The sequence below is a fragment of the Bos indicus x Bos taurus genome, chromosome 6 (assembly GCF_003369695.1).
Source record: "Bos indicus x Bos taurus breed Angus x Brahman F1 hybrid chromosome 6, Bos_hybrid_MaternalHap_v2.0, whole genome shotgun sequence".
Classification (NCBI taxonomy): Eukaryota; Metazoa; Chordata; class Mammalia; order Artiodactyla; family Bovidae; genus Bos; species Bos indicus x Bos taurus.
The window spans coordinates 108,756,905-108,769,273 of NC_040081.1; the positions used below are offsets into that span (position 1 = coordinate 108,756,905).

The following is a 12,369-nucleotide window of genomic DNA, read 5'->3' on the forward strand; positions in this document are numbered from 1 at the left end:
GTCTGCTACTTCCTGGCTGTGTAGTAATGAATGAGCTACCACTTCCTTCTGGGTCTCAATTTCCCACCTAAAAATCCCCCTGGATTGTTAGGGGGGACTGTTGTCCTGATTCACTGAAAAAGTCCCAAGACAGCATTCAGCTTCGTACCTGCTTTCTAGAAGATTCTTAGCAGATTTTTTGACATTCTGCCCTATCTCCATTCTACATCTTACTGGTAAAACAGTCTGTACATATTTGGGCTACTGGATTACTTTCCTGGGGATTCCCTGGTGGCTCAGATGGTAAAAAAATCCACCTGCAATGCAGAAGATCCAGGCTTGATCCCTGGGTCAGGAAGAACCCCTGGGGAAGGGAATGGCTACCCATTCGAGTATTCTTGCTGGGAAAATTCCATGGACAGAGGAGCCTGGTGGGGTATATAGTCCATAGGATTGCCAAGAGCCAATCACGACTGAGTTTCCTAGGGATGTTGTACTGAAGTACCACAAAATGGGTGTCTTAAAAGGAAAGAAATTGTCTCACAGTTCTAGAGGCCAGAAGGTCTGTCTAAGTCAAGGTGGCAGCAGAGCCAGGTTCCCTTTGGAACATGTAGGGGAATCTTTTCTTGCTTCTTCTTAGATTTGGGGGGTTTGTGGACCATCTTCGACTTGCAGCTGTGTAATTCCAATGTCTACTTTGTCATCACATCCTCCCTGTATCTTGTCTTCTTATGAGGACCTAGTCATATTGGATTAGAGGTCCATTCTTTGCTTATATGACCCTATCTTAACTAATTATATGTACAGTGAGTCAGCCCTATTTCCAAATAATGTCACAATCTCAGGTACCAGGGGTTAGGACTTCAATTTTTAAAGGGAGGTATGGATGTGAGAGTTGGACTGTGAAGAAAGCTGAACACTGAAGAACTGATGCTTCTGAACTATGGTGCTGGAGAAGACTCTTGTGAGTCCCTTGGACTGCAGGGAGATCCAATCAGTCCATCCTAAAGGAGATCAGTCCTGGGTGTTCATTGGAAGGACTGTTGCTGAGGCTGAAACTCCAATACTCTGGCCACCTCATGAGAAGAGTTGACTCATTGGAAAAGACCCTGATGCTGGGAGTGATTAGGGGCAGGAGGAGAAGGGGACGACAGAGGATGAGATGGCTGGATGGCATCACTGACTCGAAGCACATGAGTTTGGGTGAACTGCGGGAATTGGTGGTGGACAGGGAGGCCTGGTGTGCTGCGATTCATGGGGTTGCAAGGAGTCAGACACGACTGAGGGACTGAACTGAACTGAACTGAACTGAGGATGGTGGAGAACATACTTCAACCTGTAACAAGTAAGTATGGAATTATAGGCTAAAATGTTCTAGTCTATTTAATCAGTATATCATGTAGACTTCTGTTTTGATGAGATTAGATTTCATTGTTTGAAAGTCTAATCTTAGAATTGAAGTGTTCCAGCTAAAAGGAAATATGTCATTTTTTTGCTTCCCACCTCTTCATGCCCTTCTCCTAGTCTTCCTTCTTTTTCAAGCCCACAACTCTCATCATCTCTAATCATTATACATCCAGCAGCCAGAATTATCTCTCTGTCTCCCTCCCCTTTCAAAACAGACACGTGTCTGTCAGTCACCTTGTTCTTTACAGGACAAAGGTCAAACTTCTCACCTGGGTACAAGCTGTCCTTTAGTACCTGATCCTCTACATCTGGGGTGGTTAATTATCTTGGTTTATCCCAGATGGCTTCAGCTTTAGCACTGAAATTTTTGCATCCTGAGAGACTCATCAGTCTTGGACAAACCAGAGCAGTTGTTCACTCTATCCCCTCCCTACAGTTTTAGATACTCTCTAGCTGTTGCAGATTTAATTCTGTCTTGCTAATTGTATATTGTTTGGGCACTAGCAGTCAGGCTCTCCTGCTAAATTATGTTTCTTAAGGATGTCTAGATTCAGACGAATCTCGGTTTAAATTTCAACTCTGCTGATCCTAGTCATTGCATGTCTTATTATCAAACATCAGTTTCCTCAAAAGCAAAAGGGTCAGAAACCCCATATCCTTTGGTTGTTGTGAGGGTAGATTAGACATTATGAGTGAACCACCTAGCAGAATCTGATATGCACTTGGCGTTACGTAAGTGGTAGGTGGTTTTCACTGCTGGGCATGTCTGTATGCTCCAGAGTACCTATGCTCACTAAATGCTTTGGAAAGAAAGCTCAAGGCTACAGAGCTCAAATTTCTTGAGCCACGATCTTTCTTTCCTGCCATTTTTTCTCTCTGACTTAAAAAAAACAAATGCATTCTTTCAAAGGTTAGCCTTACTGAGAACTTGGCTGAAAGCCCTGTTGATTAACATGGAATATGACCTACAGACATTTACCACTGGAATTTTCCATGTGTCAAGCATTTTCTATTCTCTGGCAATTTTGATCTGGTTGGATCCAGCAACTGGTCCTTGAAGGGAAAACAGACAACTGAAAAGACCTTGAGTCCCTTCTTATGCTCCAGTTCTCTTGAACTCAAAACAGAAATATTTAAAGTTGGTGTGGCATCATCAACTGAAAACAGGGTTAGATCAGCCCCCCAAGGGAATCAGCTGTATTTTACAGCACTTGATGGCTCTCGAGGATGCAGTGGAGAATAAGGGAGGTTGTCCTCTTCCCCAGGGGGGAGCAGAAAAAATCTTGATTGTGGTCAAAAGGATATCACAGACTCTTGGCTTTCTCTGAGAATCTCATTGTGGAGGCCACTGGTTCCTTTTATCTATTGGGTATTTGATGTCATGATGAGATTAATAATTCATAGAGTCTGGGCAGTACTTTTCCATGGAGGGCTGTGTGCAGAGACGAGCAGAAGTGCTGGCAAAAGCCCGAGGGTTCCTGACAAGGTCAGATGCCTTATGCTTCAGCAAGTCTTCAGTCCCTGGTAACCCTTTACTTGCTGTGACAGATACAGAAGAAGGGCAAGGATTCTTGAAGGCTTTTTAGCTTTCTTGGTTGTGGTAAAAATCAATCCTGTTAAACAGAACTCTAAGAGATGGTAAGTCAATGACAACAACAGCAACAAAATATAAATAAAAAAATAGGTATTAGTTACAAACAATAATTCAAGAGATGTTCTAGAATCAAATGTAATCAATTTCCATAGGTGATGAGAGGATTAGTAGTAACTAGGGGAAGATGAAGCTTGATCTAGTCTTATTACTATTACTAATGCATATTTTTTTTAATTAAAGAATTTTTTTTTATTTTTTAACTTTACAATATTGTATTGGTTTTGCCATATATCAACATGAATCCACCACAGGTATACATGTGTTCCCCATTCTGAACCCTCCTCCCTCCTTCCTCCCCGTACCATCCCTCTGAGTCATCCCAGTGCACCAGCCCCAAGCATCCAGTATCATGCATCGAACCTGGACTGGCGACTCATTTCATATATGATATTATACATGTTTCAATGCCATTCTCCCAAATCATCCCCCCCTCCCTCTCCCACAGAGTTCACAAGACTGTTCTATACATCAGTGTCTCTTTTGCTGTCTCATATACAGGGTTATTGTTACCATCTTTCTAAATTCCATATATATGCGTTAGTACACTGTATTGGTGTTTCTCTTTCTGGCTTACTTCACTCTGTGTAATAGGCTCCAGTTTCATCCACCTCATTAGAACTGATTCAAATGTATTCTTTTTAATGGCTGAGTAATACTCCATTGTGTATATGTACCACAGCTTTCTTATTCATTCGTCTGCTGACAGACATCTAGGTTGCTTCCATGTCCTGGCTATTATAAACAGTGCTGCGATGAACATTGGGGTACATGTGTCTCTTTCCCTTCTGGTTTCCTCAGTGTGTATGCCCAGCAGTAGGATTGCTGGGTCATAAGGCAGTTCTGTTTCCAGTTTTTTAAGGAATCTCCACACTGTTCTCCATAGTGGCTGTACTAGTTTGCATTCCCACCAACAGTGTAACAGGGTTTCCTTTTCTCCACACCCTCTCCAGCATTTATTGCTTGTAGACTTTTGGATCGCAGCCATTCTGACCGGCGTGAAATGGTACCTCATAGTGGTGTTGATTTGCATTTCTCTGATAATGAGTGATGTTGAGCATCTTTTCATGTGTTTGTTAGCCATCTGTATGTCTTCTTTGGAGAAATGTCTATTTAGTTCTTTGGCCAATTTTTTGATTGGGTAGTTTATTTTTCTGTATTTGAGCTGTAGGGGTTGCTTGTATATTTTTGGGATTAGTTGTTTGTTAGTTGCTTCATTTGCTATTATCTTCTCCCATTCTGAAGGCTGTCTTTTCACCTTGCTTATAGTTTCCTTTGTTGTGCAGAAGCTTTTAAGTTTAATTAGGCCCAATTTGTTTATTTTTGCTTTTATTTCCAATATTCTGAGAGGTGGGTCATAGAGGATCCTGCTGTGATGTATGTCGGAGAGTGTTTTGCCTATGTTCTCCTCTAGGAGTTTTATAGTTTCTGGTCTTACACTTAGATCTTTAATCCATTTTGAGTTTATTTTTGTGTATGGTGTTAGAAAGTGTTCTAGTTTTATTCTTTTACAAGTGGTTGACCAGTTTTCCCAGCACCACTTGTTAAAGAGATTGTCTTTAATTCATTGTATATTCTTGCCTCCTTTGTCAAAGATAAGGTGTCCATAGGTTCATGGGTTTATCTCTGGGCTTTCTACTTTGTTCCATTGATCTATATTTCTGTCTTTGTGCCAGTACCATACTGTCTTGATGACTATTTTGATTAATAATCTCTACTACTTTTTTTTTTTTTTTGAGTCCCAGGCACTGCGTCACATGTAATATCTCTTTTGACCTTCATGCTAATTTTGTGAAAAAGTCCGTCTTCTCCCCACCTATTAAATGAAGAAACTAAGGCTAAAAAAGTCAACTAGGCTTTTCCAAGGCCACCAAGTTGGTAAGAGATGGAGCCATAGTTTGACCCTGGGGTGACTGTCCTTGAGACTGCTTTTGACATGTGCTATATCACCTTCTCCCCTTCATGGGTCACAGCCTTGTTGTGGCAAAGGGGCTTGCAGCAATCAGTGAAACTATGAGCCATGCCATTCAAGGCCACTCAAGATGGACAAGTCATGGTGGAGAGTTCTGACAAAACGTGGTCTGCCAGAGGAGGGAATGGCAAACTACTCCAATATTTTTGCTGCGAGACCCTCATGAGTAGCATGAAAAAGCAAAAAGATATGATGCTGGATGATGGGCCCTCTAAGTTGGAAAGTGTCCAATATGATACTAGGGAAGAGTGTGGGGCAATTCCTAGTAGCTCCAGAAAGAATGAAGTGGCTGGGCCAAAGCAGAAATGATGCTCAGTTGTGGATGTGTCTGGTGGTAAAGAAGGACGGATGCTGTAGCTGAAGCTCCAATACTTTGACCACCTGATGCAAAGAGCTGACTTATTGGAAAAGACCCTGATGCTGGGAAAGATTGAAGGCAAAGAAAGAAGGGGGTGACTGAGGATGAAATGGTTGGATAACATCACTGACTCAATGAACATGAATTTGAGCAAATTCTGGGAGACAGTGGAGGACAGAGGAGCCTGGCATGCTATCGTCCTTTGGAGTGGCAAAGAGTTGGACAGTACTTAGTGACTGAACAACAGCGACAACAATATCACTTTCTAGCAATAATTAAAAAACTAATGATCATGAGGAAGATTCTTAGCATTGTGCAGAGACTTACGAGTTTTCAAGACCATTCATATCTTTATTCCCATTTACTTCTCACAGCAGCCCTGTGCAAGAATAGGTTGGGGGTTACTATCATGACCTGGAAAATGCAGAACTTGGACAGGACCGAGTTTACGTGATTCTCAGGGTCACCAGCCAAATGGTTAGTGGCCACAATGCACTTGCAATTGAAGGCTTCTGATTTCCCAGCTGGAGCTTTGTGACCTTTCCTTTAGAACATAAAAGAGGTCACACTAGTGGGAGCTGGCATTTTCAGTTCCAATCTGTGCCAAAGGAGAAGAGAACTGTCTGAACTTGATAATCTACTTTCACTGATCTTTAAATGTCTCTTGCCAAGCCTATGTGGCTTCCTCATTAACCAGAAGATTCTCACTCACCAGAATTCTGGTGGCAGTGATGAAAACCGCCATCTTTTGTTCTTGTTCATTTTCAAACTTTGGTTGTCCAGACTCCTGGCAAGTCTATGGTCTTCCCAATAGCTTTTTAATAAGTTTACTTTCTACTTTAATCAACCAGAGTCAGGTTCTACTCTTTGTAACTGAGAACTCTGATGAATACGACCTTTCACAGTGCTGTTACATAGTCTGGCTTCAAGTAACCCTAGTTCTGGCCCGTTCTTCTTTTTTACAAACCATAAATTTTCAAAGTATATCCCATACTTTCCAAACCTTTGCTCAACCATTATCTCAGCAAGGCTTTATTTAACTATTTCAAGCAATGAGTAAAGATGGCTCCTGGAACTCCCTAGAGAGCAGGTTTTAAATTTATCCCAGAGAGAAGAAGAAAGTGTAACAATGTGGAGAAGGAGGATGAGAGGTCTTGGGAGAGCTTCAGCTGGTTGGGTGCTCCTTGGTCAATGCATTTACTTTTTCTCCTTCCTACTTTCCTTGCTATTTTTTCCTAATTTTGATCTTCTTCTTCCTCCTTACCTTCCTAATCTTACTGTTATTCTTTTTCCAAGATGTATACTAATGAGGGATATATGGCTCTATCAGAATCCAAATATCAATTTGAGTTTTTTTGTGTCCTGAGCTTGTCCTGTGCTATTCATCATGCTAATACATCTATCACTTAATTTAAGCTCCTCAAACCCATTAGAAGGAGGGATTATGTCCCTATTATGAGAGGGAAGAGGTGAGACAAAATGAGGTTTGAGGCACGCTAGGACTTATTCATAACAGAATGGCTTCTGAGCCTCCCCTCAGCTTTCCTGTAAGGTTGCAAGCATCAGATGAAAGGCAGGACAATTCTGATATTAGAGAAACAGACAAGGAAATAGAAGGCTTTTGGGAGCACTTGTTCTGTTACATATTACCTGTGTGTTTCTTGGGCAAGTTATTCAAACTCTTTAAGTCCTTAGCACCACAGGTGTGCAAGAGAGTAAAGTAAAAGACAGATAGAATTGAAGCATTTCACTTGAAATGTTTCCTTTGCCCCACATTCAGTTTGCTTCCCCACAGTGTTCCTCCTGTGATAGCCTTGGGGGACATGAGATCTCGCTTTCTTTGCCAGCATGCAGCGATGCCTGGGTCCCAGCGGGTTTGTGCCACTAGCCAGATGGCCTCTTTGTATTGGGAAGATGTCCCCTTAGAGCACCTCATTCTCTTCTTTTTTTAATGAAAGCTCCAAATGTCCACGGCTGCTCCTGACAGATCACATGTTTCTTTAAAAGGAAGTTAAGAGTACTCATATTAAAATTTGTTTGGGGCTTAGAGTATGGTTTATTGATGACAGTCATCCTCAATTTCACCTAGAACTAGGGCAGTCTGCAGAGTCCAGGGTCATGCCTCAGACCTAGGATAATCATTCAAGGATTTCAGACAGATATACATGCTGTTGCATGTTGTCAGATATAGTTCAGGTCAATTCTCGGTTCTACTGCTTGTTTATTGATGTTCTTGGACAGCTTACTTAATCTTTTTTTTTTTTGGCCTTACTTTCTTCTTCTAAACTGAAAACAGTAAACCTAGAGCTTTCCTCTTGGAGTGGTTGTGAAGATTACATAAGATGATTCCTCTGAAACTGGTGCAGAGTGGGCATCCAATAAATATTCACTGAATATGGTCAATGCTTAAGACACATAGCTAATGATAAACAGCAGGTCCATTTCCCACTGCTCTGTATTTGTTCTGTCATTGCTGAAGGTGACGTAACACATGAGTGAGATGGCGGGGTAGAGTTTTCAGAGTAAAAATGACAAATCCTTTCACTTGAATCAGGCTTCTATATCAAGGAAGTTGATTGGCAAGAATAACAGCTTTAGGACTTCCCTGGGGGAGACCTGGGTTCTATCCCTGGGTTGGGAAGATCCCCTGGAGAAGGGAAAGGCTACCCACCCCATTATTCTGGTCTGGAGAATTCCATGGACTGTATAATCCATGGGGGGTTGCAAAGAGTCCGGCACGACTGAGCGACTTTCACTGTCACTTTCACTTGGTCATACAGAGGATAAGAATCCGGTTGCCAGTGCAGGAGACACGGGTTCGATCCCTGGTCTGGGAAGATTCCACATGCCATGGGGCAACAAAGTCCATGTGCCACAATTACTGAAGCCCACTGACTTGGAGCCCACACACGGCAGCTACTGAAGTCCATGTGCCTAGAGCCTGTGCTCTGCAACGAGGGACACCCCTACAGCCAGAAGACCACCCTCCACCAGAAGAGCAGCTCCCACCTGGCCGCAGCTAGAGAAAGCCTGCTCACAGCAATGAAGACCCAGCACAACTAAAAAAAGAATAACAGATATATACGCTATCTTCACTAAAAAATAAAAGATATACCATCAGGTTTTTGACCGAATAAACATTGAGAAGTAGACAGCCTTTGGTGCTCTTATTTTTCAAATTAGGCAGTAATGTGCTAGAGACATCCCTGGGGTAGGGAATGGCTCCCCACTCCAGTATTCTTGCCTGGAGAATCCCATGGACAGAAGAGCCTGAAAGGCTGTGGTCCATACAGTTGCAGAGAGTCAGATCGACTGAAGTGACTTAATACACACGCATATGCTAGAGATGTAGAAAAAAGTGAGGAGAGGGTCAGATGCTTGAGGGGCGTTTTACAGGGTAGCGGGAGATGAGTTTTTGCTATTCTTTTTAAAACTCACCGGCTTCCTGTTTAGAGGTTGGGTCTCTCTAGTGAGATTGCGAGTTCTATCCAGGTATCAGTAGTGACTGAACTCTGTGTTTCTTGCATGTAGGCACCACGTGAGTCCCTTTATTTGATCTATACTGTATATGTGCAGTTCTTCCCAGTTATGCCTTTGTATCTTTCTGCGTGTTGTTTTCTCAGCTTGGAATGTGGTTCCCACACTTGTCTGGCTGTAGAACTCTTTTCTCAAGACTCAGCGTAAATGGCAACTCCTCTGGAAGGTGCCCAAAGAGGGCTTGTTAAGTCTGCCTTCCTGATGTCCTTAGGATTTTTTGAACAGGAAGCAGAACTGTTCCTTGTGATATCAGCTGGATAAAAACAAGTGCTCAGATAATTCTGACACCGCCAGCACAAACAACATCATCAATACTCTCAGACAAAAAGTCTGTGTGTATTTTTCAGGCATTCACCTGGCTAAGGCATCATGACTCTCTAGCTAAAGATAATAGACTTTTGATGTCTTGGACTTCCTGTTATGAGGAAGAGACTTGTGTGGTTTGGAGGCAGAGGAATCAGTATCTGACTATTGGTTCCCACTACCTATTAGACTGAATAGCAGTTTTCTCATTTTTAAAAATGAGTATAATGATAGCTATCTCAAAGTTCCGACATGAAATTAATTATAATGATACAGGTCAAGTATCAAGCATCCAGAAGACACTCAATGAATAATAGTTATCAAGAGTTTGTCTGTCCTTGTAGGATAATCTTTGGCCTTTTTCTAAGAAATGGAAATACAGTTCCCATTATGCACATCTCTTTTTACAACATGATCCTAAATGTAGTTTACTGTAGAAATGGCCCAGCTGCATGTGTTACTCCATCTTTCTGGAAATATAACTCTTGCCAAACATAAGGATTACATTCCTGGAAAATGTTATTATTGGTAAAGATTGTTGCTATGGAAATCAAGATACAACAAAAGCTATGAGCTTAAGGGATAAACAACAAATGTATTTCAAAGGCAAATAAATGTTATAAGGGACATCTAACTCCAAAATGCAACTGATTTGTGAGGACTGAATTCTTTCTCTTCCCTCTATAAGCATTTCTTTCATCACAATCATAAGAAGCTGAGGCTTTGAGAGGCATGTATTAAGTATAAATCCCATTATTTGTTTGATCTTACTTCATGGCATCTATACATAGTAGTTTGGGTTAAATAATTAGAATCAAACCTTCCTGTCCAGTTTGCTATGAACTGTCCAAGAAATCAGTGTTGCGACTGGTTGCTATTTTCTTAGTATGTTGACCAAGGACAGGAATACTTCTAGAAGACACATGCAAGGTACAAGGACAGGATGAAAATCAAAGTAGAATACTCTTTTAAAAACTATTTAATTTTGAATTTTAAGACTTAGAAAAAAGTTTCAAAAATAGTACAAAGAGTTTCCTTGTATGCCTTACCAGGTATTAACAATGTTAATGTCTTGTATAACTATATAACTACAGTTCAATTATCAAAACCAGGGAGTTAACATTGGTACAATATTATTAACTAAATTACAGAGTTTCTTCAAAATTCACCAAATTTTTCAATATCATTCTTCTAAGATCCAATTCAAGATGCTACATTGCATTTAGTTGTTAATATCCGTTGCTGCTGCTGCTGCTAAGTTGCCTCAGTCATGTCCGACTCTGTGTGACCCCATAGATGGCAGCCCACCAGGCTCCCCCGTCCCTGGGATTCTCCAGGCAAGAACACTGGAGTGGGTTGCCAATTCCTTCTCCAATGCATGCAAGTGAAAAGTGAAAGTGAAGTCATTCAGTTGTGTCTGACTCTTAGTGACCCCATGAACTGCAGCCTACCAGGCTCTTCTGTCCATGGGATTTTCCAGGCAAGAATACTGTGAGTACCAGGCAAGAGTAGGGTGCCACTGCCTTCTCCATTAGATCTCTCCAATTTTAAACAGTTTCTCATTCTTTCAGTGTCTTTCACGGCCTTGGCATTTCTAAAGAGTACTGATGAATTATTTTGCAGACTGTCTCTCAGTGTGAATTTGAGCAATGGTTTCATGACATTGGAGTGGTTATGTGTTTTTGCCAAGAATGCCCTGAAAATGATGTAGTGTTTTCCAGGGACCATATCAAGGGGTCCATGATGTCAATATAACTCATCACGAGGGTTGATTACCTTGATCACTTGGTTGACTTGGCATTTCTCAAGCTTTCCTACTGCAAAATTGTTATCTTTTCTTTTGATGTTGAAAAAACATATTGGGTGAGATATTTTGAGATTACGCAAGTCCTCTTTCTCCTCAGATTCTCTTCCTCTAACTCATGCATCTTATCTCTGATGTTTTTTACTGTGGTGTTTGGCTTCTGGTGATTCTAGATTTCTCCTTTCCCTTATTCACTTATTAATTGGAATTCTACTGTGAAAAAGAGCTATCCATTTATTATGCATGTAGGTATGCATTTATTTAAAATTTAATGCTATTATATCAGTAGATTTCATGGATACTTGTACAATTCTATGGTTAAAATCAAAAAATGCTATTATTTATCTCTGTAAGCAGCACTCTTCACAGTTGCCCCGACTTCATTAGAAAGAAAATTGGAAACGATGATTAGAGGTGCAATTTAAGCTCAAGGTCTAAGTTGAGCCTTGCCCTCCACTATATACTGAAATATTTATTTCAGCATATTCAGATCAAACCAGTCAACCCTAAAGGAAATCAACCCTGAATATACACTGGGAGGACTGATGTTGAAGTTGAAGCTGTAACACTTTGGCCACCTGATGTGAAGAGCGGACTTACTGGAAAAGACCCTGATGCTGAGAAAGATTTAGGGTAGGAGGAGAAAGGGGGCAGAGAATGAGATGGTTGGATGGCATCACCAACTCAATGGACATGAATTTAAAATAGTGAAGGGCAAGGAAGCCTGGCATGCTGCAGTCCATGAGGTCACAAAGAGTCAGACATGACATAGTGACTAAACAATGACATTCAGGCCTACTTGTGGATACAGAGATAAAGCACAGAGGATAAGAACATGAGGGAGGAAGGGAGAGAGAGAGAGAGAGAAAAGAGAGAGAGAGAGAGAAGAGAGAGTGGGAATGTTAAGAGGAACCAACAAGGAGAGAGAACAGTCAGCTCTGTCTAGAACTGTGTACTGAGTAGAGGCAGGCATCAGAGATCATTCTATCCTGGAATCAACAGCATGAGGAATTACCTATTCATCCTGAGAAAGCATACTTAGACCTTCAGCAAAACTTGCAACATACAAAGATCAGCAAGAACCGAGGGTTCCTCTGTGATGAAATTTGTCTCTGGCCAAATAAACATCTTGTAAATTTTGTTCTATTTCAAAATAGACAGAACATAGGGCTGGCCAGCAACATGGACTGAATCTCATCTGTGAGCCTGTATATTAGGAATATATCAGGATATACAGGAGATATACATTATACACACATACACACATATACAGGATATATATAGGATATGTAGGCTATGTGCCTTATAGTCTGTATAAGGCAAGGGTTAAAGAAAACATAGAATGCTCTGGAGAGACT

General features: G+C 41.2%; 2 long non-coding RNA genes across 2 annotated transcripts in view; both read left to right on the top strand.

Annotated features, from left to right (window-relative positions):
- Positions 1-1,222: 1,222 nt before the first annotated feature.
- LOC113894529 overlaps positions 1,223-12,369 on the top strand; it is a 32,856-nt gene continuing 21,709 nt past the window's right edge. The window contains exon 1 of the long non-coding RNA XR_003511611.1: positions 1,223-1,324. This is a non-coding gene — a long non-coding RNA (uncharacterized LOC113894529). The remainder of the gene's footprint in view (positions 1,325-12,369) is intronic.
- Positions 2,585-8,519, top strand: LOC113894531. The gene is made up of 2 exons (XR_003511612.1): positions 2,585-3,024; positions 8,148-8,519. It is a non-coding gene; the product is annotated as an uncharacterized LOC113894531 (long non-coding RNA).